The sequence below is a fragment of the Caretta caretta genome, chromosome 3, assembly GCF_965140235.1.
Source record: "Caretta caretta isolate rCarCar2 chromosome 3, rCarCar1.hap1, whole genome shotgun sequence".
Lineage (NCBI taxonomy): Eukaryota > Metazoa > Chordata > Testudines > Cheloniidae > Caretta > Caretta caretta.
Genome location: NC_134208.1, coordinates 154,997,881 through 155,022,830, shown reverse-complemented (window position 1 = coordinate 155,022,830; position 24,950 = coordinate 154,997,881). Strand labels below are relative to the sequence as shown.

The 24,950-nt window shown below is 46.5% G+C and overlaps 1 non-coding gene across 1 annotated transcript; it reads right to left on the bottom strand.

Annotated features, from left to right (window-relative positions):
- Positions 1-24,602: 24,602 nt before the first annotated feature.
- Positions 24,603-24,689, bottom strand: TRNASTOP-UCA (transfer RNA opal suppressor (anticodon UCA)). The gene has a single exon. It is a non-coding gene; the product is annotated as a tRNA-Sec (tRNA).
- Positions 24,690-24,950: the final 261 nt, after the last annotated feature.

The following is a 24,950-nucleotide window of genomic DNA, read 5'->3' as shown; positions in this document are numbered from 1 at the left end:
TTTGGTGTTACTCTTGAGATTCCGGAGGCCTAGGTGTTGTCCCTGGTTCTGCTACTGACCTGCTGTGTGACCTTAGGCAAATCACTTCTCTGTTTCCCCTCCCACCCTTTCCCTGTCTTGTCTATTTACAATGAAAATTTTCAAGGCAGGTATTGTCCCTTACTATGTGTTTGTACAGCATCTAGCAGAATGGGGTCATAAGTGGTGGAACTAGGGGTGCTGGGGGTGTGGTAGCACCCCCTAGCTTGATGTGGTTTCAATCATATACAGGATGTACAGTTTGGTTCAATGGCTCTCAGCACCCCCATTATACAAATTGTTGCAGCGCCCCTGAATGGGGTCCCAGTTTTGACTGGGATCTCTGCAAGCCAGTGTTGTTATGCTTGGCCCCTTTAGTGGAACACTCTAAATCAGGGGTTCTCTGGACAAATTATTTGGTGGTCTCAGAGTGTGGCCACCAACTCTTGCTGGTGGCCGCTCTCACACTTTCCTAAAATACTTACTTAGCTTTAGGAAAAACAAAGAAATATGCGCAGATACACATCCATTTACATATTGCTCGCTAGTAAGTCTGTTGTGAAAATTAATATTAACAAACATACAAGTATCACTTTTCACAGCAGACTTACTCAGTCCTGGCAAACCTGGGGACAAGCTCTGGATGGGGAGCCGGAGTCTGATGCCCCACGGCCCTGGGACGGAAACCGGGAACACAGTCGGAGCCCAGTGCTGGAGCCCAAAGCCCCGTGGGCAAAGCCAGCTGCCCTGCTACCCCAGGGCTGAAGCCCAAAGCCTGAGCTCCACTGCCCCTGGGAAGATGGGGAACTCACTGGCTACCTGCTGCTCCAGCCCCAGGGGTCTCCAGAGTGTGGCAGGGCCCAACCCCTGCTAGTGGCCCCAGTAACCAACACCAAGGTGGTGCATCCAGGAGCAACAGGGCGGTGGAGGGGCCGCTGCTTTGCGCCCCTCCCCCCCACAGGCCAGGGGGCTGTGGCCACAAGAAAATCCCCTGGTGGTCACGGTGGCTGCCTTTGAGAAATGCTGCTCTAAATCAGGCCTCCATTCTGTGATACATATCGGGTGAAATGCAAGCAAAGGCATTCACACTTAGACAAGCATCTGAAGTCAACTGCGTCTGGCAACCACTCTGGCTCTATAAGGAACGGCCCCAGGTTCTCTAGTTTTTTATAGTTCAGCATCAGTTTGGACCCAGTTGCTCCTGGGTAGAGATCTCTTTAGCAATAACAAAGATTACATGAAGAGCTTAAAAAAAGAATTCCACCCCTCGAAGGCTAAATTACTTCCACTATGTACAACTGTCATAGCTTCCAAGCCTTGCCCTTTAAAGATAGCACTGAAAAATAGAACTCTACAGCTGAAACGATATTCATGCCCTCGCTAGGCAAATGAACTGTCATGGATCTATAAGATTCTTCCTCAACGAATAACCAAAATACAAGCTAAATGGATGGAAGATTTAGCCGCTGAGTAGAAACAGCAGCTTGTCAGGAAGCATATAGGAAGGTTAGCACCAGTTACACTGACAAACTGCAAACACCATATGATTGCTTTGTCATAGAGTCCATCTCCGGGTTAGTAGAATGGCTACATGTTCACCTGATCCCTCCACCAACTACCAGTCAGGGCCGGCTCTACAGTTTTTGCTGCCCCAAGCAGTGAAAAAAATTGCCTTTGCAGATGGCAAAAGGAAGACGTTGCCGCCGATTTGCCACCGCGGCCGGCAAAGGGGAGAAGATGCCGCCAAATTGCCACCGCGGCCGGAGGAACGGCCGCTCCTTTCGAACTGCCGCCCCAAGCACCTGCTTGGAATGCTGGAGCCTGGAGCCGGCCCTGCTACCAGTCACTAGCTAAGGAAGGAATTGCTGTATACATGTGATGGCAGCAGCCGCTACTGGAAGAGAATTCTCTATTGTACATAACTCTAGGACATGGGTCGGCAACCTTTCAGAAGCGGTGTGCCGAGTCTTCATTGATGCACTCTAATTTAAGGTTTCGCATGCCAGTAATACATTTTAACGTTTTTAGAAGGTCTCTTTCTCTAAGTCTATAATATATAACTAAACTATTGTTAAAAGAGAAGGAGGACTTGTGGCACCTTAGAGACTAACAAATTTATTTGAGCAAATACATTTGTTAGTCTCTAAGGTGCCACAAGTCCTCCTTTTCTTGCTGCGGATACAGACTAACGCGGCTGCTACTCTGTAAACTATTGTTGTATGTAAAGTAAATAAGGTTTTTAAAATGTTTAAGAAGCTTCATTTAAAATTAAATTAAAATGCAGATCTTATCAGTTTAGTGTGATCCTTGCCCTTGCTTTTCCTTGCTGAGTTTTCCAATGTCTGGCATATATTTGGATACTTTAAGCTGCACAAAGGCTTCTGAGTGATCACTTGTTAACTGGCTCCGAGAGGGACAGAGGACAGATTTCATGTGTGAAAATACCTGTTCATACAGGTATGTGGATCCAAATGCTGAAAGCACTGCAAACGCAATTTTCTTCAAACTGTTAATTTCACTGGCAGGGACGTCCAGCAGGTCAGAATAGAGGCCCCATGATCTCTCTCGGTAGCTTCAAGTGCACTCCGCAGATATCCAAACTTTGATGCCTACAATTCTGAGCTTTTTAACTGAATGAGCTGCATTTTGAAATCTTCAACACCCATCCACTGAAATACAGACAAATCCAAGTCGCTTTCGTTGACCTTTTCAGGTTTAATTAGAAAAGACAGCATGGGGCCAAATCACTGGAAATCTTGAAATCTGTCAGAAAATTCTGATTCCAGTTCTTGCATGTTTCAGAGTAACAGCCGTGTTAGTCTGTATTCGCAAAAAGAACAGGAGTACTTGTGGCACCTTAGAGACTAACACATTTATTTGAGCATAAGCTTTCGTGAGCTACAGCTCACTTCATCGGATGCAACATGTACATTCTAATCTCAATGTCAAACGCAGCGTGCTGTTTCACATGGTGTGATAGTGATGTAAGCAGCAAATCAGGCCTTAAAAATATCCCAGCATAGTGGCGCGGGAACAATTTTTAAGGTGGGGGTGCTGAGCTGTCCCCCTCTTGCCCCTGTCTGCACCCCTCACTGCCTCGGGCTGGGACCAGTGGGTCACAGCTGGGGGTGGCTGCAGAGCCCTGGGCCGACGGCCGGTACCCCAGGCCGGCAGCGGAGCCCCCGGGACCAGTGGCCTGGACCTGGTGCCAGCAGCAGGCTGAGCAGGGCCAGCGGATGGAACCCCAGCTGGCAGGGGGCCAGCAGCTGGTACCCCAGGCCATCAGTGGAGCCCCCGGGACCGGTGGCTAGGACCCAGGCAGTGTGAGTGCCACTGAAAATCAGCTCGCATGCCGCCTTTGGCACGAGTGTCATCGGTTGCCTACCCCTGCTCTCGGACCTGCTCCTTATATTTTGAAATTGATATGTTTCACAGAATGTTATCATCATAATTGAAAAAGAACTTCTTCATGTCAACCAATCTGGCCTGCAGGCAGTCTCATGGTTAGCCCTGTTTTCTGGCACTAGAATGTGTTGATTGACTCCCCTTTGAGGACATTATACACAGCGCTTCTTAATGGAAATACTTAGCTCCCCATGGCAAAACTATTTTCTGTAACTGTTGAGTTACTGGTTTCAGAGTAGCAGCCGTGTTAGTCTGTATTCGCAAAAAGAAAAGGAGTACTTGTGGCACCTTGGAGAGTAACCAATTTATTTGAGCATAAGCTTTCGTGTGGTTAGTCTCTAAGGTGCCACAAGTACTCCTTTTCTTTTTGTTGAGTTACTACGTGGCTGGCCAGGTTAGTAACAAAGATCAGGACCCACAGCTGGTCTGAACTGTACATGCGAGATTTTTTTTCTCACAAAAAAGTGGCCTTTTTTCTGAATGAAAAATTTCACTCATGAAATTTGGGGTTTTATTTCAGGGTTTGGGTTTCCCCCCCCCATTTCTTGATCCTCCTGTCCCTTTTCAAACAGGAGGAAAAGTGAAAAGGAAGGAAAGGGGAGAAGGGAGAAATAGCAAGTATTTTTATAGCAAGTTTCAAAAAATAATCTTTTTTTTTAAATTCTACACCAAAATTTCTAGTTTTCAATTTTTCATCCAAAAGAAAATGGAAATTTTTCACTTACATTTTTTAAAAGAACAACCTTTAAAAAAAACATTCAGTGAGAAAAGACTTGCCATGTTCTTTAAGCTGCTTTACTCAGGGCACAGCACTGTATTCCATCCAGGAAGCAGCACCTGGTACACACCTGATCATCTAGTATCATCTCTTGACAACAGAGATGGCCCTTCATCTGGACACAGACGGTGGCCAGAGTGGATTCCATAAGTGCTTGAAAAGCCCCTGGTCTATTCCATGGATGGTGTGAAAACAGACTTATCATAGGAAATGGTTAACAGGTCTCCCTCTGGCCACTCTTGGTTCTCTGCAGAGCGTTTCCATCTCCTCACTAAATCTCCTATAATTCGACATCATTGGTAGGATTGAGCTCTTGATCAGTCAGATTCTTCTTGGAAAATGTAAATGATCCCGATTGCAGCATGTTCCCCTGAAACGTCTATGAAGCAGATTCCTGCCCTGATTTTCTCACCACACAACCCTCAAAGCTCCTGATAATTCGCAAGACGTGGACACTTCACAGAAATGCTCGGGAGCTGCAGGACTGAGTGCAACAAACTTTATGATCAGTTAGAAACTTTCTGGTCTATTGATCAGGGGTGTCCAGCTATCAGTGAAAATAAACAGCAGCAACAGCCTGGACAGAGACAGCTCTGAAGGGCAGAAGGGCATGGTGGGAAGTCCCTAACCTGTTCTGTAACAGATACACTACAATACTTAACTACTGTAAATTGGCTCTGCTGATGCCTTTACGTGTCAGTTTCACTCTTTCTTTCAGACGCCACTAGTCTGGGCTATATATGCATCGCAGAGGATACGGCAGAGTGAACTTTAGAGCTGCCCCTCCCAAACACCAGAGCTCAGGTGACTTTCAGACTCGGTCACAAACTTCTGTTTCACAAATCAGTGATAATGCTGCTGTGGTTTTTCTGCCCCACGGGCACCATTACATTTGCCCTGAGAGCTCTGGATGTGCTGTGCATGCCACTTGTCATTCAGCTTTGTCCACCGGTATAGTGCTGTTGTGTTGCAACATGGTGATATTATCCTTCCATCATATGGTCACCTCGGTCCTGAAAATATCCAGGGCATGATCTGAAAGTCTTAAAATGCTTTACAATATCCCACATGACCCCCCTGTGAGACAGGCAGGAGTGTGAGCCCTATCTTGTACACAGGGGGCATTGAGGTAAAGAGATGAAGTGATGTGCCCAAGGCCATAGATGGCATGAGTGTCAGAGGCAGGATTAGAAATCAGGAGCTCCTGGTTCCAGCCCTGGGTTCATACCATTTAATTGCAACTTTTAAATAAAGCCTGAAGATCAGAAGCAGGGCAAACCACTGAGGGGAAGCCATGCTTCCAGGTGGATTCAGCCAGGTGCAATTTATCTTGTAGTCTTTCCAAGCAAATATATTAGTTACCAATTTTTCCCTCGTTTCCTCATTCAACGAGCTGCTGAAATGTTTAAAGGTCAAATAATAAAAAATAAATTAAATAAATGAAGACCATTTCACAGACTCAGATTTCACTCAGAAAAGGAGTAGCAATCAGCAATGCAAATCCCAACTGGGAGTCATGTGTAATCCTCATAATCCTGTTACAATTTTAGGTTAATAGAATAAATGGATTAGCTGACTGCAGCAGCCAGTCACCTGTCTTTGCTTCCTAGATATCAGTGAAGGGGTCTTGGTTCCAGAGAGGAGCCTGTGACTCACTAATTGATTGGCAGGAATTAGGGAGGGATGGGTGAATCAGTGTGGAAAAAATAAGGATTACCTCTAAACTTGATTCAATGTTTAAATCTCAAATGGAACAGACCCCAGAAAAGTTTCCTGAGTCAAAATGTGTATTTGTTTCTTTCTTTCTTTTGTGGTCAGCAAGGTTTCCATTGCCCCCCACACCACCATGCTTCTGCACCTCCTACTGGAAAAGGTGACCCACAGTCTCATGCATGCTGAATGGAACAATACCAATGATGGGTTTGTCTCATCCCCGTCAGAAATTAAACCCTTTTCAAACCTCAGATTGGGGACGGGACCTATTGCTGACACAACCATAGGTTATTTTTTATGGTACACAGATCCTTAAGACACAGAGCATTTGGGATTTCCCCCCTCCCCTCCCACATGCTCTGGTCCCCAAGTAGGACTTGTCTTGAGACAAGATTTAGGGCTGGTCTACGTTCAAAAGTTACATCAGCATACCTACATCTTGCAGGGATGTGAAAAATCCACACCCCTGAAAGATGTAGTTGAGCCGACCTAACGCCTGGTGTAGACAGCGCTTGGTCGATGGAAGACTTTGACCTAGCTACCGCCTCTTGGGGAGGTGAAGAACCTACAACGATGGGAGAATCCCTCCTGTCCTTGGAGGAAAGGTCTACACTGAAGCACTACAGCAGCTGCACCGCTGCCGTGTTTTAAGTGCAGACCTGGCCTTAGAAGGACATCTGATAAATGTGAATGTTAATGCAGAAAAACATGAACCAGGGCCCCATCTACAACTGAGTAATTTGCACAGGTGTGACTAGATCGGCAAAGACAGAGGCTAAGGGCTGGTCTACGCTACAAAGTTAGTTTGGCTCAACTACATTGCTCAGGGCTGTGAAAAATTTCATGCCTTGTGTGATGGAACTGAGCCAGCCTAAACCTCAATGTAGACACCACTAGGTCAACAGGATAATGCTTCCAGCGATCTAGCTACCACCTCTCAGGCCTGCATGAGGTAGAAGGCTTGTTTTCCAAGGACTGCTATCCCAAGAGATTAGATCTCAATACACCAGCTTCAGAGAGGGATCTCCGAGGCCCGGTCTGCATGACAAGGTTAGGTCAATGTAAGCTGCCTTGTGTCAGTCTAGCTGTGGAAGTATCTTTGCTTAAATCTGGCTCCTGCCAATGTAAACACCCCTCTATGCTGATTTAGTGATACCACCTCCCTGAGTGGTATAGTGTCACAGGCAGTGTAATTAGATTGACGCAGTGTCAGTGTAGACATCGTGCTGCTTGTGTTGCCCGTTACTGGCTTCCAGGAGCCACTCCACAATGCCCCACGCTGACAATACAATTGGTAGAAGCGCTCCTGGTGAGGACGCACACCGCCGACACAAGCAGCCAAGTGTGTGCACACACAAGCGATTTAATAACTGTGGTGGCTGTATGTATGTAAGTTAGGTTGTGTAGACATGGCCTGAGCTAAACTGATGAACTGAGAAATAAGGAGGCTAGTGGAGGAACTGCTATGGGAGAAATGTTTTCAGCATATTAAACTAAACTTTCCAAAATGAAATTAAAATAGGCAAGGATGGATCATCAAACTCCAAGCCTGATCCAAAGCCCAGTGAAGTCATGGGGCATCTTTTCATAGGTTCCAATGGGCTTTGGATCCAGAGCGCAAGGAAGAACTTCCAAGCCACACCTCGCCATCAGAGAAACTGCTCTGGGTTTGCTCTGTGGAGAAGAGAAAGCCCTGCTAACTGGCTGAACTTTACAGATGCAAACAGTGAAGAAGAGGTTTAAAATTGCATCTTGGCTTTGCCTGTTTGAGGATGATCAAGTAAGCAATTAGAGAAGAGGAAGGATGGATGTGTAGCTAGGAAGCAGGAGACCGGGGCTCTGGTCCCAGCTCTGTTACTATGTGTCCCCAGGCTAGTTGCTTCATGTTTCTGTGCCTCTGTTTCCCCAGGTGGGAAAGAGAGACAATAATACCTGTGCATGTCATGGAGCTAGATTCATTCACGTTTGTATAGGGTTTGGGGATCTTTGAAAGGAAGGCTGAATCGATTTTCTGAATTGCCTCACCCACCAATATGGCCCTTGGGAAACATTCCATGCATTCTTTTTCTTTCTTCCATGCCAGGCACTAAGCTGCCTGCCACTTTTTCTAGCTGAACCCTAATGAAACATCAACATTTCACAGTGCCAAATGTCCTTGCACCATGAGGAGATGTGACAAAGACCAGCCTTGCTTGTAATTGTTCAGTTCTTCTCTTTTAGGCTTTGGCAGAATCCAGTGGTGCATAACTAAGGATGCTATGGTGACACAAATAATAAATAATAATAACAATAATCGATTATTTATTATTTGTGTTACCATAGCATCCTTCAGCAATACGTATAGCTCCTGGCGCATCATTTGAAAATTGCTCAAAGCCAGGTGTGTTTCCTGTCCCAGGGAGCTTTCTATCTAAGGGCTGATTCGATAAACACTTATTTGTAGAGTTAATGCTTCCTACCGCATCAATCCTGTTGATTTAACTGAGGCTAAACATACACACCATGGCTGAAAGTGATTGCAGGACTTGATACCTAAGCAGAAGGGGTGGTTTGACTTTAGAACATAGATTCCAGGGTGTAGGAGGTTCTGATCATAGTTCAGCCTGTTCACCCTGTGCAACTGACAGGCTCAGATGCTGGGACCACCTTTGTGTTTGTACAGTGCTTAGCATGTTGGGGTCTGGTCCATTGCTGGGGCTGCTAGGCACTGCTGCAGTACAAATGATAAAATACTAGTAGTCAGGGGTGGCCAACCTGTGGCTCCGGAACCACATGCGCTCTTCAGAAGTGAAAATGCGGCTCCTTGTATAGGCACCAACTCCAGGGCTGGAGCTACAGGTACCAACTTTCCAATGTGCCGGGGGACGCTCACTGTTCAACCCCTGGCTGTGCCAAAGGACCTGCCCCCACTACACCCCATCCCGCCCCCTCCCCTGAGCCTGCCATGACTTCGCTCCTCCCCCTCCTGCTCCCACCCCACCCCAGAGCCTCCTGCACAGCTGATCGGGAGGTGCAGGGAAGGAGGGGGAGGCGCTGATCAGTGAGGCTGCCAGTGGGCGGGAAGCGCTGGGGGGGCTTCTGACGTATTACTATGGCTCTTTGGCAATGTACGTTGATAAATTCTGGCTCCTTCTCAGGCTCAGGTTGGCCACCCCTGCACAGGAGAAATGCATATCGATATAGCAAACAAACATGGCTGTTAGCTCAAGCCAGTGGCATTTTTGTAGCATCTGTCAAGTTGCAAAGTAGCCTGATTCCCTCTTGTCAGCCGCAGGTTTTTCGGTGTCATTTTCTATAGCGTGACTTGCCGTGGAAATTCCCTTTAACTTTTCTTTAGCAAGCCACTTGCTTGACTTCACACTCTGGGCTATGGCTGAACTCTTCTTTCTTGAAAGTGCAAGTTTCCCTTGAATCTGGAGCTTGCTTGCATAAAAATCCCTTGTCCTTTCTCACAGCCACCCCTGACCCCACACAACCACACAGTCAGTTGCAGTTGTGCTGGGTCTCCCAAGCCCTTGCAGTATTGCTGCCCTGAACTCTCCAGCCAGCCACAGAACACACCAACATGCAGCAGATGTCACCACATGCTTGGACACAATCAAGCACCGGGCTTCCGCTTGCTTTGGAAACCTGAGCCCCTGTGAGAGGGAAGCGGCTGGAGAGCTCTTTTTGTAGCACTCACTTCCCCAAATCCCCCAGGCTGGCTTAGCCCCTCTCCATAAAGGATAACGCTCCAACTTGTGGCTTCTTACTCTTACTGTATTTTTTTTTAAAAGAAATGGGCCCAATCCAGAAGCTCAAATCCAAACCCCACCAAAGATCAGGTTGATGAAGAAGCTCAAATTTGAATCCTCGGATCTCACTCTCTCTCTTCAGCATGGGTCCTTGGGAAGCAGCCCACAAGGTCAGAAATCTTGCAGAAAGAGCTGATTTCTGAGATTTCTGCTACATTGAGCCAAACTCTCAGAAGAAGGGCCTGGCCCCAATGAACCCCCAAACCCTGCTCTAATCTGCACCCAGACCTAAACACCACTGCCTTGGCTCACCAGACCTCTCCCTTTAAGCCAGACAGTTGAAAATGCTTCTCCCTCCACTGCGCCATGCTCCATCTTCACCACCCAGGCAGTGGCGGGTATCGTCCCGTCCTCCCCAGGAAGCAGAGGTACCTGAGTTTCGGCTCCATAGGACACCAAAACAGCAGGGCAGGCCTGGGAGCCAAGCCCAGGAGTCTCTTTGTTAGAGGCAGAGCCAAAGGCTCAGGCCCTGCACACATACTGCAGCAATCACACATTATCCCCACGCTCCGAGCTCCAACCGGGCAGTCACATATTGACGTAGACAAAGGAGAGCGCTCTGGATGGTGGCCTTTTGTTACCCAAAGGTTTCTGCTGCATATCTGGGGCCAAACACTGGTCCCCTGACATAAATGGCAACTTTGCCGTTGATTTCATTAGATCAAAATCTGGCACATGGTGTTAGGAGGTCGGGATGCCCCTGAGGAGTAAGGATGCTGTGGGGTCGTTAGTATTGGTATTACAGTGGTGCCAAGAGGCTCCATTCAAGGATCATGGCCCCTTGGTGTTAAGTGTTTTACCCACCTATAAAGAAAAGACAGTCCTGGCTTTGAGGAATTTGTTAAGGCACATTAAACAATAGGGTTTCCTGCCATTATCACCCAGTGTTGGCTCTTGCTCAGGGGGCCCTGGAGGTTAGGGCCATTCAGGAGCTGGGACCAATGCAGTGGGAGAGCCAGGAGCAGAAGGTCCTGCCTCTCATCAGCTTTACCACCTCCCAGAGCTTTTTTCTTACAGGTGGTTTCCAGCCTTCCCTGCCCTCTGGAGTTTAGGAGCAATAGCCCATCCCCATCTTGAGTTTACAGAACGTCTCAGACCACAGAGCATTTTCAGCTAGCCACAAATGAAAGGGGGTTGGGAGCAGGCCATGCCTCTGTATTTCTTTAATACACAGGACTCTCCCAAAAGCCTCATGGGTGGGAGGCAGCTCCTCTCTTGCTGCATTTTCCTTCAAAAGAAGTAAAGGACGGTCTGGTGGTTAAAGCTCAGGCCTGTGTGTCTGGAGAGCTGGATTCTGCTCCCAGGTCTGCCACGGCCTTCCTGGGTGACCTTGAGCAAGTCACTTAAGGCCACCGTTTTCAAACGTGTCATCAAATCCTGGGTGCCTCAGCTTGTGGGAGTCCAACCTGAGACACTTTGGCCTGCTGTTCAGTGGTGCTGGGCACCTGCCATTCCCACTCCTTTCAATGGGAGCTGTGAGTGCACAGCCTGCGGAAAATCAGGCCTCAAACTGGATACCCAAGCAGCGCGGCACCCAGAATTAGGGGACGCATTTGAAAAGACTGGCCTGCCCCGCTCTGTGTCTTGTAAGACTCATATAATATCTATTTAGTTCAGAGGCAGAGAGTAACGTAGCCAGGTAAACATCCATTCATGTTTGTTCAGTGGATGGAAGGTGCTAGCTAAGGACAATATGTTGTTATTACAACCAAATTCACTATTTTATTTAAAATCTCTCCCTCACCATTTTGGGGACACCCCTCCCTGATCTTTGGTGGTTTCCATTCCTGCCCATTCCTAAAACCCTGCCACAGAGATTTGGGCATGAACTCAAATATCTGGCAGCTGGAACCAGGCCCCTACTTAAGCCACCTAAGCTGACATTCCAGGCTTCCCATCATGGGGAAGAGCCCTTCCCCTCATCAGAGCTTCAGCACCCCTAGTACAAAGCCTGTCAGATTTAATTGTTAACGAGTGAGGAAATAAACTTGCTCTAATTATTGTACAAAGAGCTTAGATGGAATTCAACAGAGCGGGAGCATTGCCTAGTTATCACAACAGGGAACTGAGAGCCAGGACTCCTGGGTTCTATTTCTGGCTCTGCAACTGACTCATTGAGTGACTCTGAACCAATCCCGTGCCTCAGTTTCCCCATCTGTAAAAAGCAGGGAGGGAGGATGATATTGCCCTGCCTCCCGGGGTCGTTGTGAGGCTGATTTAATTAATACCTGCAAAGCAATTGGAGATCTCAGAGGGATGAATCGATAGAAATAAGCAAGGAAATATTTCTAACAGAATCAGCAGCTGTGCTCCTTTTCACGAGTAGAAAATACATTCACTCATACCAACAGATATCCTGACACTAAAGAGAACTGGGTGACCTATTTGCAGTGAACAATTTATTGAACAATTTTTACCCTTTTCTCTGTTTGTGTATTATCTACAAGCAGGCTGATTCTTGCTCAATTGTTTGTGAGTCACAAATATGCAATGAAACCAGTAGTTCTCAACCTCTTTACCATTGTGGACCACATATACAGCTCTCTATGTGTTATGTGGGCCTCATCCTCACAATATATATAGTACTTGTATGGCCCTGAGGATGTCACACAGGGCGTAGCTGTGTGCTGATTGGGCCACAAGCGGCCCACGGACCGTGGGTGGAGAACCACTGGTTTAGACAAACACATCTCAGCCTCTGGATCACTCATAAGCGAGTCACCATCACTGTTGCTTGGAGTATTTCCTATTCGTGCTGTGTGACTGGTCCCTAGACTCACATGGTGTTGTTTTTGCTCACTGATTAGATGATTCCCAGGTCCACAAAGAGTTTTCAAAATGGCTGCTAGACAATTTTGGCATGAATATTAATGTTATGTGAATACACATAAATACACTCCATTTCTTGGAACAGACTTGTGAACATAATTTTGCTCACACCAGTTTTCCTTAGAAGCCAATCAGTGGGGTTGTGAATACTGCGGTAGCCAATTTGTGGTTTTTGATCTGAATGAATGTTCTTCAACTCTTGCTCCATCTGGGTGCAACCAGTTTGTGGGGTCTCCCATCTGGTAGCTAGACTCGCTGTATGTGTGTATCTGTGTCTTTCTGTTTATCGCCAGCCAGCACTCTAAGTGGGGTTGCCATGGTCTGTAGACACCAGTTCAGCTGATTGAGCCAAAAGGGAATCTCTGAGTCTGATTGGCTGAGCTGCTCCCAGCTGCAAGTCACTCTTTGATGATTTTCTACTTACCAACTTCAGAAGAGACGGTTGCAAATCTGGACTCAGCCAGGTGGCTTCTCTCCTCAAGAAACATTCAACATGGGGCCCAAGTGAGACAGGAACCAACTCCTTTGAAAATCCCAGCTTTAATTAACTTTAGATGAAAGAAGCCAGATTTTTCCTTTCCGTGAAGCAAACAGCTTCCACTGTGCACTCGGTCGTGCTTCTGAGGTTTTCTGAAACATGATCGTTTCTGTTATATGTAGTCTCAATCTGCAAAGGGACCATCTGATAAAGCAGGTGCTATCCAGCTGGGGTCCAACCCCACCTGTAATTCTGCATTCAGTTATGGTCACCACCACAATGCCAGAAAGAGGCAGCATATCCTAATGCCACGCTGGGGTATTAGTTGAATTTTAACTTGGAGGGAAGGGGGACAGCCACTGAATTGCCAACCCCACGTCCAGCAGCAGCTGAGTTCTTCTCAGAGCTCTCCCAGCCAAATATTGACTATCCCTGACCCTGCTGGGTGTCACAAACTCCAAGAAGATCACACCCCATGGTGGGACAAAGCAGACATGAGTGGCTCCAGGAAAGAAGGTTGCTCCTCTTCACAATACTTAACATCTTTTCAAAATTCTTGTAGCTCATTGGTTAGGGCAGGGTGGCCAACCTGTGGCTCCGGAGGTTGCCAACCTGTGGCTCCGAATATGTGGCTCCTTGTATAGGCACCGACTCCAGGGCTGGAGCTACAGGTGCCAACTTTCCAATGTGCCGGGGGGTGTTCACTGCTCAACCCCTGGCTCTGCCACAGGCCCTGCCCCCACTCCCGCCTTCCCGCCCCCTCCCCTGAGCCTGCTGTGCCCTCGCTCCCTCTCTCTCCCCTCCCCGAGCCTCTTGCACACCACAAAACAGCTGATCGGGAGGTGCAGGGAGGGAGGGGGAGGCGCTGATCAGCAGGGCTGCCAGTGGGCGGGAGATGCTGGGAGCGGGAGAGTGGGGGAGCTGATGCGGGTGGGGGCTGCTGACATATTACTATGGCTCTTTGGCAATGTACATTGGTAAATTCTGGCTCCTTCTCAGGCTCAGGTTGGCCAAGAGTCAGTATAGCCTCCGGTCACTGGACGCCTCTCGGCCAGGTAGCTATACCCAGGCAAACAGCTACAGCGAGTTGTCTCTCCCTTTTTCGATTGGCCTGTTGAGTTAAAAACACTATGCAGAAGTATGCGTTCCAGACATGATGCAACAGCTGCTGGGAACTAAACTGGAGCAGATGCTGCCTTTGCCTGGGAACGGAGAAGCACCAAAGTGACAAAATAAAGCAAGTGGAAAGAAGAGACATGCCACAAACGCACAGGTTGCAACTGCCGACTGACACAGCTGCCCGAGGTGGCCAGTGTGCGTATTTTGGTACTAATACCTTGCACTCACAGCACATAACACCTTGCCGTCAAGGGTCTCAAAGCTCTTTGTAAAGATTTAAACCTCATTCGTTCCCCTGCACCTCTCCCCGCTAGTGCAAGATGATGATCCCCAGCAGCCAGACGGGCACAGAGAGGTGTGGTGACTTCCCTACGGTCAACAGTGAGTCAGTGGAAGAGCTGGGAACAGAACCCTGGAGTCCTGACTCCCCGTGCTCTGCATTTTCCATACAATTTACGGAAAAACTTACCCCCTTTATCAGTCTTATTACACAGTACTCAGTGAAGATCAGGCAATTAGATCACTTGACGAAGTAATCATCCCAAGCCCTAGCCATGTGCAAACTGGCTGCTGCCTCACAGCTATGGAGCTCATAGTTGGATTCTTGCACGTTGCATTTTGATTAAAAGGAAGCAAATTTCTATATTAATTCCTGCTTCAAATAAAGTGATTTCATCCTGTTCTTTATGCCAGTGGTTCAGACCAAAGGTGCCAAGTGTCCTAAAGGTGCCTCTTTTTTCTTTTGAAGGCAATTGTATTCAATTCTACTTTGCACTTTTCTGGCCCAAAGACTCATTTATAATAGGAGTGGTATATGCATGGTGCCCTCTGCATGCATTGTAGCAAACTGGTTAGTTTGTCTTGTAGTGAGTGGCATCAAAACTGCTCAGCTATGTGTGTTGAGGGTGTGGGCAGCTGATGGAGATGATCCTTTAGCTCAAGTGGCAGGTGCCTGTACTTTGTGGCATCAGAGACTGAGAGTTCTGTCCTTGCTGCTGCTGTGAAGTTACAAGAAGCTATGGTGTGTAGCCACAGATGTACTACAATACTACAGATATAAGAAGGCTCTGCCTGGGGTGTGTGAACCAGAGTAGGAGTCAGAACATCCATCTTCGCCCTTGTTACCTGAAGAATACCTGCTCTGTAAAGCCCAGCCTGTGTTGCCATGGAGACACTGTCTGCCCTGATGACCCTTGAATTCTGATTGTTTTAGTGAAAATAATTTGATGCAATCAGGAGAGACATGAGGTTTGCGGTTACACACACAATCTCCTCTGTGTCAGGATTTCAGCAAGCAGACAGATGAATCTGCTTATAAAACACAATGGCATCTCAGCTGGAGGGGATGGTTGCAGACATGGGTTCCTCTGGCCCAAAATACTAGTAGCTGCTGCTGCTTACTGTGGCATGGCATCGCCAAAACAAGATCCCGAAATGAGTGAGACACGGCTAATTGAATCCTAAAGCTACCCACATTTCTGAATTACCCCTCTCTCCAAACAGACTTTTCTTCCCAGATTAAAATGGTGCCATAGAATTATCTATTAAAGGGCATTAAATAAATTATCCCGCATACTGAAATGTCTGTATTTTTTCAGTGAGGGCTAATTTAGTCTTCCAGATCCACACAGGGGATAGTTCCGTTCACACAGAGAGACAAGAATCTCAGTCTCACCATGTTATTTGGATCCAAGAGGGGAATGCTGCTGCTTTCTTTAAAATCAGGACAAGTTTCGTCGACAGTTGGGCAGCCGTCCATGACGGCTCCTTTTTTCCAGGAGTGACCTGAATGAGTTGGATGGTCTAATTCCAGATTCCAGTGGCCAAATCGCAGAAGGCACCATAAAAATTGGCATCAGCTGGCCTCTGTGTTGGCAGTCTCAGCAGATAGGCCATGGTCTGAATGGTCTATGGAGACTCAACTTTAAAGGTGGTCACTTCAGGTCATGATTGAGACACATTGGCAGGCAAGCACAGTGTGTGCATGAAGCTTGCTCTGAAGCTGTCCTTGAAGTATTTGCTCTGTGCTTTTGAGTAGGAGAGATGATGGGCTAGGTACCACGGAGAACTTCAGTCTCTAAGTTTGTCGAGCATGAAAGTTTCTCCTGCATTCAATTTTGCCTACAATTTTCCTTTTAAGATTCCCCCTTTCATAGAACAGAGCCTCAACTCTGGCTAGATCCCAGCAAGAGATACCAAATGGCGCTTTTTCCTTTCTTTTGCTCTTTCTTCCTTCTCGTGAAGCTGGCAGCTTCTCCAAACACACATCCAACCAACGCACAGAGCATTCGAAAACAGGCCATCTGGCTGCGCTCTCCTTGAAAATGAGAAGACAAGAAAAACAACCCGCTCGGAGCTGGCAGCTGAAAGGCAGGCAGCCCGTACGTGGACTTGCTCTTGCGGTGCTGTCCAAGAGCCGTCCAATCCATGGGCAGTCCAAAAGCGTTTTCCTACTGAACAGAATATGGCTGGCTCCAGAAACCGCTCCAAGTCTGCATTCTGAGTGGGATGCTGTAACTCTCTTTAGCTGCACATGTGCTCATTAATTAAAGCCACTTTGGAAAGTGCCCTCCACCCCCTCCCCCGCTGGGCTTGCTAGTCGGCCCTCCCTGAAACCCTTCTTGCTGCTCTGGAGCCCCCTACTGCTGTACAAGCTAAAGAAGCCAAGGCACAGGAAGGGCTGCTCCAGCATGGCTCTTTCAGCTACAAAACAGAAGCACTGCATTCATTGTTCAATGAACAACCACGGTTGGCCTACATAGAGCTGGGATGAAGGCAAACTAGTTTTATTTTGATGTGATTTTCTCCTCTCTCTGCCTGTGGCAGCACCCTCCAGAGGTGGAACCATCCATGACAGTCCCTTGGGAAAATGTGAAGTGTCATGGGTTTGAGTGCTCTGAGCCACTGAGGCAGAAGGCTTCTTAATTGTCTCTCAGATGCTCAAGGGCTGTGGGATATGCCCCCATACCACCTCGGTCTGAAGGTAATGTAAACAGCAGGATGTGCCTTTAAGCTACAGTATCAGGCGTAAGCTGGAATCTGGTTTTCCCTAGGAAGGCTTGCGTTGAGGGGCATGGGTGAGAGCAGTCACATACCCTGGCTTATACATGTTTAATTTCCCAGCACTACATTTCTGTGGTGACTATGTTGCCGGCACCCAGTGCCAAGAGGCAAAACAACAGCAGGGGTTGGTTCGCTACCCGATTTGCTTCACCCAATAATCACAAAGGGGTGGAGAAGCAGAAAAGTTTATTTTCAGCTGCAAAAAGGTACAGGGAGAATAGAATCTCAAATCCTGCACCCAGAGCAGGAAGTTACACAGGCTTTTATACATCCTTTCTTCAGCATACTTATCCAATAGCAAGCTGCCCTAAGTATCCATATAGCCAGCCAATCCAGTTACCAGCTAGTTCCCTTGTTTTTTGTATCATTTGTTAAATTATACATAAAGCTGCTTTATTCAGCATTTTTCTTCCATATCTGCCCTGTTTGGCCTTGTTTAGTTTCAGGCAGTCTGACTCTGCAACATATTGTTGCAGATCCTCAGCATAACTGCTGTGAGTGCCTCCAGGCGGGGGGGCCAAGGACACTTGGGCCTAGTACGCAGAGCTGCTGCGAGTGCCTCCAGGTGGGAGGAGGGGGGGCCAAGGACACTTGGGCCTAGTGCGAGGGGGCTTCATCGACACTCGTGGTCTTCCATTCCCTCGAGTTACCTAGTGGCCATGCCCCAGTGTACCCAACAACTACATGATCCATCAGACCTTTTATCCACACCTTGCTGGGACTCCCTTTGCAACTGCAGCCGTTCTCTTAGTAAGGATGAGACAGAGTGTACATAATGGCAGGTCAACCATTGGGACATTATATGGATACAGCTCAGGTGGGTGTGCACAGAGTTCTAATGCCTACCTATATCGCTGCATCCCTGCCATGACTTACGTTTCTATTAGTGCTATTCACGAACAGAATCAAGGCATACACCTCCAGACCGTTTAACTGTCTTGCTTCACAAGAAGAGTTCTGTATCAGAAAACCTGCAATTTCCTTTCAAATATTATTGCCATACACAGGATATACCATGTTAATACAGTTCTCCAATGTAGTTGCCTTTCATGACTATTATTTTATCAATGACATTCACCTCCTTTTCCTTTTCTCAATTTTAAAGGGCTGATATCAACAAATTTTAGGTCCAAAATTCAGATTTTTTTAAAAAAAGGCTGTTTTGCAAACCTTAATAGGAATAGAAAGATTTTCATAGACTGAAGGGAATAGAGGAATCTTATGGATTTAAACAAAACCTCTGATTTGTTGTGACCCAACAGAACTGCCTTGTGCAAGTGTGTGAGAACCAGGAAGTGAAACTGACTTGACACAAAGAAAAGGAGTACTTGTGGCACCTTAGAGACTAACCAATTTATTTGAGCATAAGCTTTCGTGAGCTACACCTCACTTCATCGGATGCATACTGTGGAAACTGCAGAAGACATTATATACACAGAGACCATGAAACAATACCTCCTCCCACCCCACTCTCCTGCTGGTAATAGCTTATCTAAAGTGATCACTCTCCTTACAATGTGTATGATAATCAAGGTGGGCCATTTCCAGCACAAATCCAGGTTTTCTCACCCTCCGCCCCCCTACACACAAACTCACTCTCCTGCTGGTAATAGCCCATCCAAAGTGACCACTCTCTTTACAATGTGTATGATAATCAAGGTGGGCCATTTCCAGCACAAATCCAGGTTTTCTCACCCCCCCACCCTCATACACACACAAACTCACTCTCCTGCTGGTAATAGCTCATCCAAACTGACCACTCTCCTTACAATGTGCATGATAATCAAGGTGGGCCATTTCCAGCACAAATCCAGGTTTTCTCACCCCCCCCCCCACCACAAACTCACTCTCCTGCTGGTAATAGCTCATCCAAACTGACCACTCTCCTTACAATGTGTATGATCACATTGTAAGGAGAGTGATCAGTTTGGATGAGCTATTACCAGCAGGAGAGTGAGTTTGGCGGCTGGGGGTGAGAAAACCTGGATTTGTGCTGGAAATGGCCCACCTTGATTATCATACACACTGTAAAGAGAGTGGTCACTTTGGATGGGCCTTTACCAGCAGGAGAGTGAGTTTGTGTGAAGGGGGGCGGAGGGTGAGAAAACCTGGATTTGTGCTGGAAATGGCCCAACTTGATTATCATACACATTGTAAGGAGAGTGATCACTTTAGATAAGCTATTACCAGCAGGAGAGTGGGGTGGGAGGAGGTATTGTTTCATGGTCTCTGTGTATATAATGTCTTCTGCAGTTTCCACAGTATGCATCCGATGAAGTGAGCTGTAGCTCACGAAAGCTTATGCTCAAATAAATTGGTTAGTCTCTAAGGTGCCACAAGTACTCCTTTTCTTTTTGCGAATACAGACGAACACGGCTGTTACTCTGAAACCTGACTTGACACAGATTATAAACCAAAGGACTAGCATAGTTTCCAAGTCTGAGTGGAGTGAAATGCAAAGAGAAATTGAACAACATCAGTGGTAAAAATATATATTTTTAAAATCTTTCAGTTTTAAACTCTAACCAGTTATTTAATATTTAGTAAAAACTTTGGAACATATTATAAACTTAGTCCCACTCAAATACATGAGTTCTATTTGTAACTTTCAACAAAGCAGAATAGCATGGAAAGTAAAGAAGAGACAGAGAAGTCAGATCTATACTACAGTTTGGCTATAAAGAGTCTGAATCAGCTGAATACATTAGAACAATGCTTCTGAGAGTCTATACGCTGGCAATAAACTCATAAAAGATCTGGCTATATACCTTACAGTACATGTTGTTTCTCTTAGAGCCATCAGCTGCATCCTATGAAGTGCACAGTACCTCCTGTGACTGCTAAGAGCTCTTAGCTCTCATTGAAGTCAAATGGCATTGTGGGAGCTCAGCACCTCCCAAAACCAGCTCCCAAATCCTGTTTCTGTTACTCATGTGAATGGCACTGCCCACTTGAGTAGGGAGAGATGAATTGTCCCTAAATCCCGCTGAATGTGTATCCTGTGCATGCTAGACTGAAATAAAGGGTTTACATTCCTGACTATATGTTCCTCTTTTTTATTCCCACATAGAATGAGTTACCAAACAGCAAAACTAGGGCTGGACAAAACATTTTCTGCTTCAATTTTTTTGATGGAACATTGGGTTTTTAAGACCATGAACGTTTTCACAGTGAGGGTCTGCTTTCCTTGAAAATTTGATTTTTCAGCAGAAAAAAACCCAGAAACTCAAAGACTCCCGATCAGGGAAGAATTTCAGGGTTTGATGTTTCAGGTTTTTGATGAAATGCTGAAGTTTTCCCTGGGGCGGGGAGGGGGGCGGGAACACTTTCTGACCAGCTCGTGTCAAACCCAAAGAGATCATTGCTGGATTTGGTCTTGGAAGTATGCTGGAGGGGAGGTGACTGACACCTTTCTCGTTCCAAATAAAGCCTTGCAGGATGGGGGACTGTCGAGCTCTACCCATTTGTGTGAGTCACACCAGCCTCCGTTTTGCCAAGGGAGTGTGTCTGTTGACATTTAAGGAGTTCAGGTCAGTATGCTACTAGCAAACGCTCTTTGCCTCTCTGCTGTGCTCCGGCCTCTGTAGCTGTATGTGTGCGTGTGGGATGCACACAGGTACACTCTGTTCAAAAGCAAACCCTGGCTGCAGTGTTTCCGTGACGTCTGTGACTCATACAGACAACAATAGCCGCTGGCACTTGCCCAGGCTTGAGAACTCAGCTTTCCCCATTCATAAAAAAAAAAAAAAGAAGGGTTGCACACGTAAGCACAGAGTGGCCCAAATCCTGTGCTTTGGTGCAGCTGCTTTGCAGTACATCATCAGCACACTTGGGCCCTAAAGCTGGCATAGCTGGATCAGCCCAGCGTAGGGAGCCTCTCCAGTGGTAAGGAACCAGCATAATGACAACTCTCAAACTCACACTTGCCCCTGCTCCTGTGTAGAGGGGGGTGGCTTTGACTTCCCTGCTGATTTTTAGTTGCCACGTTAGTCCCTAGGGAGACGACCCCAGCACACAGGCAGCCTAAAATCAGCTGGGCACAGAGTTCAGCTTTGCACCCCCCACTTCCCAAGCTTCGCTCTGTGCTCTTCAACTGGAGCTGATGAGCTGGGCCTGTTTGTGCATATGTACCTCACATTAACCCAGCATGGGGCTTTGTTCCCCTCTAGTGGCTGGACCACAAAAGAGATTTGTGAGTGCTACTTCTTCCAAACTGATCGGACTGGATCCAGAAGTCCTGGGTTCAGTCCTCACAGGCAACCTAGGCAGAGCCATTGTTATCTGCACACAAAAACACATGCAGTTGCACATTCACCCATAAACACATGTTCACTGAGTCAGATCCCAGTCAGGCATACGCACAGGGAGCCACGTCACCCACATTCACCCAGGAACACCGACACTTCCTCCACACCACACTGTGATTCCGCTTGGAAAACAAAGTGAGGTGACTTCATTTCAGCAAAAGCAAAACTTTCGTGCAATGTGGGTCCAAAGATTCCATTGCTTGTGTTTTAATTATTTTTAGATTGTTCAATTAATTTTAGCCTAGTCCTTTGCATGTCGGGAGTAGCGCTCATTTGGTTCAGATACTGAACACTTTACCAGACCAATCACTGAATGGCCATAGTTTATACAAAGTTTTTAGCTGCTTGTCCAACATGATGTAACCAATTGGTTCAGCATTAATGTTCTACTCTAGCCATAGGGTTCATCGGATGGTACCCACACAAAGAGGTTACCACTCTTCCAAAGGCCTTGCGCCACCCACACCCCTCCAATACATCAGCTGGAAAGCCAGCTTCCAGTTACCCCATCAAGGGGCCATTCTGTCTCCTGTACCAGCACAGCAGAGAATGAATCCACTAGCTACCCTTCCACATTGACTGGATTAGTTTGTGCCCTTAAGGTTCCTGCTTACCACAACCTTCATGGAGCAGGAGATCTACACAAGTACTCCTTTTCTTTTCACGAATACCGACTAACACGGCTGTTACTCTGAAACCTGTCCTTTGGGTGATGTGTCTGCCAGTCAGGAACCCACTAGCTCCCCCTAGGGGTAGACTACTACCCACAGTCTAAATCTGCTACTGTCTTCCAAGACGATTGGATAGGAGCGGGTTTGTTCTTGTTGCTTTGCCGAAACAAGCAAAGTCAACACCAAGAACAGATGCAAACTGGTTGGTTGTGCAGTTCAATTCTAGCTCAGAGCACATAACCCCCATCTGTGTGCTTGTGTGTGAGGCGTGGGGTGGAATATAAGAATTTGATTGTCATAATTTAATCCCAGATTACTTCTTGGAAAAAAACAAAACAGATACAAACAGCATGTTCCCTTATAAACCACACATGAAAGAGCCTTATTATGTTCTGTTATGAAGCTGGCAGCTAGCTTTGCTGTTCTCAGCTGCCCACTGTAGGGCAAAGGCCGTTCCAGAGCTACCCCTGATGGAAACAAAAGCCAAATTGCATTACATTAATTAATTTTTGAGGCCATGGTGGTATTTCACACAGAAAGTGCATTATGAGCAGGGGACGCAAACTGACTGATTTACAGAAACAGATGGAATGGCACAAAGCGGATAGCCATCTGGGATTCATGTCGCTTCTAGCTGCATTGTGGAAAGCTCACGCAAATATCCTACACATAAATAAAAAGCCTTGATGTGACATGTGCACTTCAGAGCATCAGAAAACTGTTGCCCTGTAGGCCAGTTTATTCATAAAAATGACAGTACAGGCTAGTGCAAAAGTGGAGGTTTTCTGATTAGTGGCAGCACTCAGTAGATCTAAGGCAATTAGGTTTCAGCCAAATAATAATGGCACTGGATGCACCTGCTGTCTATTACCCCAACATCCACCAGACCAAATGAATCAATTTGTGTAATGGAAACAGAGTCACTCAGGGTTAGCAATAGGCACAACCAGCAACAACAAACACACACTTGAGGCCTCATGATCTTGTGTTGTCACAACACTCATGGGCTAGTCCATTCCTGCCCTGCAGCAGTGGGATTCACCAGTCAGAGCACCCACTCCTGACAATGCGACCAGAGGGGAGGAAATTATGGTCCAAGTTCTCTCTGCCCCACTCTGGAGCCTTCTGCTTGCTTGAGGGCCTGCAAATCCTAAGGTCAATGCTGGAGCTTCTGCAATTGGACATCACAATTGCAACTAATGCTTCCTACCTGGACCATATATTTTTGAGCAACACATTAACCTTTATTTTTCATGGGGCTGGGTGACATCGTTAGCACCGATGTTTATCGGTGGAGCGAAGAATCTTCACGACAGGGTATATTCAATATGGAGCAGATCTAAAGCATGGTTTCCTTTATTTTTTTCCTCTCTTGTAGGATGTGAAATGACACTAATAAAGATCTGCTGAGCAGAATCCAATTAAACTTGGATTTTCCTTCCGCATATTCCATCTAAGTCCTGTCAACTTACTCCAGCAGTGCTGAGTACCAGTGCATGATTTATTCAAAGGAGGAAAGCAACAACAGCAGGGTATCAAACTCAGGGAAGAGTAATAAACATGGCAAACTTGTTTTGATGACATGCCCAAATTCAAGAGTTCAGGAAAATGGTGGCTCTCCATATATATATATATATATATGAACATGCAAAAAATATCCGCCTGAAGCCACCAGCTCATCACTTATAGAGAAATTCTCCCAACAATCACTCAATAATAGGGATTCTCCTCAATCAATATTACCCTTCATCCATCTAATCAATAGTAGGGACCTTCACTAATCAATCAATAAAAGGAAATACTACTAATCAAGCAACTCCCACAAGTCAACAACATCAGCAGTCAACATGAAATAACCATGAAATAACCAGTCAGCAAGAACCTCGCCCATCAATAGCATACAATATCATACAATAGTTATTATTATCATACAATAACAAAGAACTCCATCAATACCCATCAATACTGGTGAACGCTCTGCAAAGCATCACTAATCAATTGATAATCGATAGGGAAATTCACAAATCAATGGTTTCAGAGTAACAGCATGTTAGTCTGTATTCGCAAAAAGAAAAGAAGGACTTGTGGCACTTTAGAGACTAACCAATTTATTTGAGCATGAGCTTTCGTGAGCTACAGCTCACTTCATTGGCTGCATCTGCTGAAGTGAGCTGTAGCTCAGGAAAGCTTATGCTCAAATAAATTGGTTAGTCTCTAAGATGCCACAAGTACTCCTTTTCTTTTCACAAATCAGTAACACCCAATAATCAGTCAGCATTAGGGCCTGCGTTAGTAACAGTGGAGCTGACCAATCAGCAGTAATCGCAATATAATTAGAAGGAAACCCACCAATATTACTACTTAAGAGAAACTCACTAGAGGGGGGGACTAGCCACCCAGCAGGAAGGTGAAAAAGGGGAGCATAGACGCCCGAAAGGTGGAATTGAACCACTCTGTCGCTAGACAGCTACAGGTTTGAAGCCTGCACCCCAGACCACTGAGGATCATCCGGGCAATTATATAACTGCAAATGCAACAGTATATAAACCATAGCTATTATTTTAATTTTAGATGTAGGGTGAGTAGTGTTTTTTTTCCCCAGTACTATCTCTATCTTAGACTTATTAGTGTCTGTATATCTACTTCACTCAGTGGGGTTCAGGGCACTTTTCTTCACCTCGCTGGAAGAAACTATCCCTAGGTGCCCCTTTCTCACGCTTTTCCTACCGAGCTGTCTCCTGCTGCTTTATGCAAATATTGATGAAGCTGATTGGT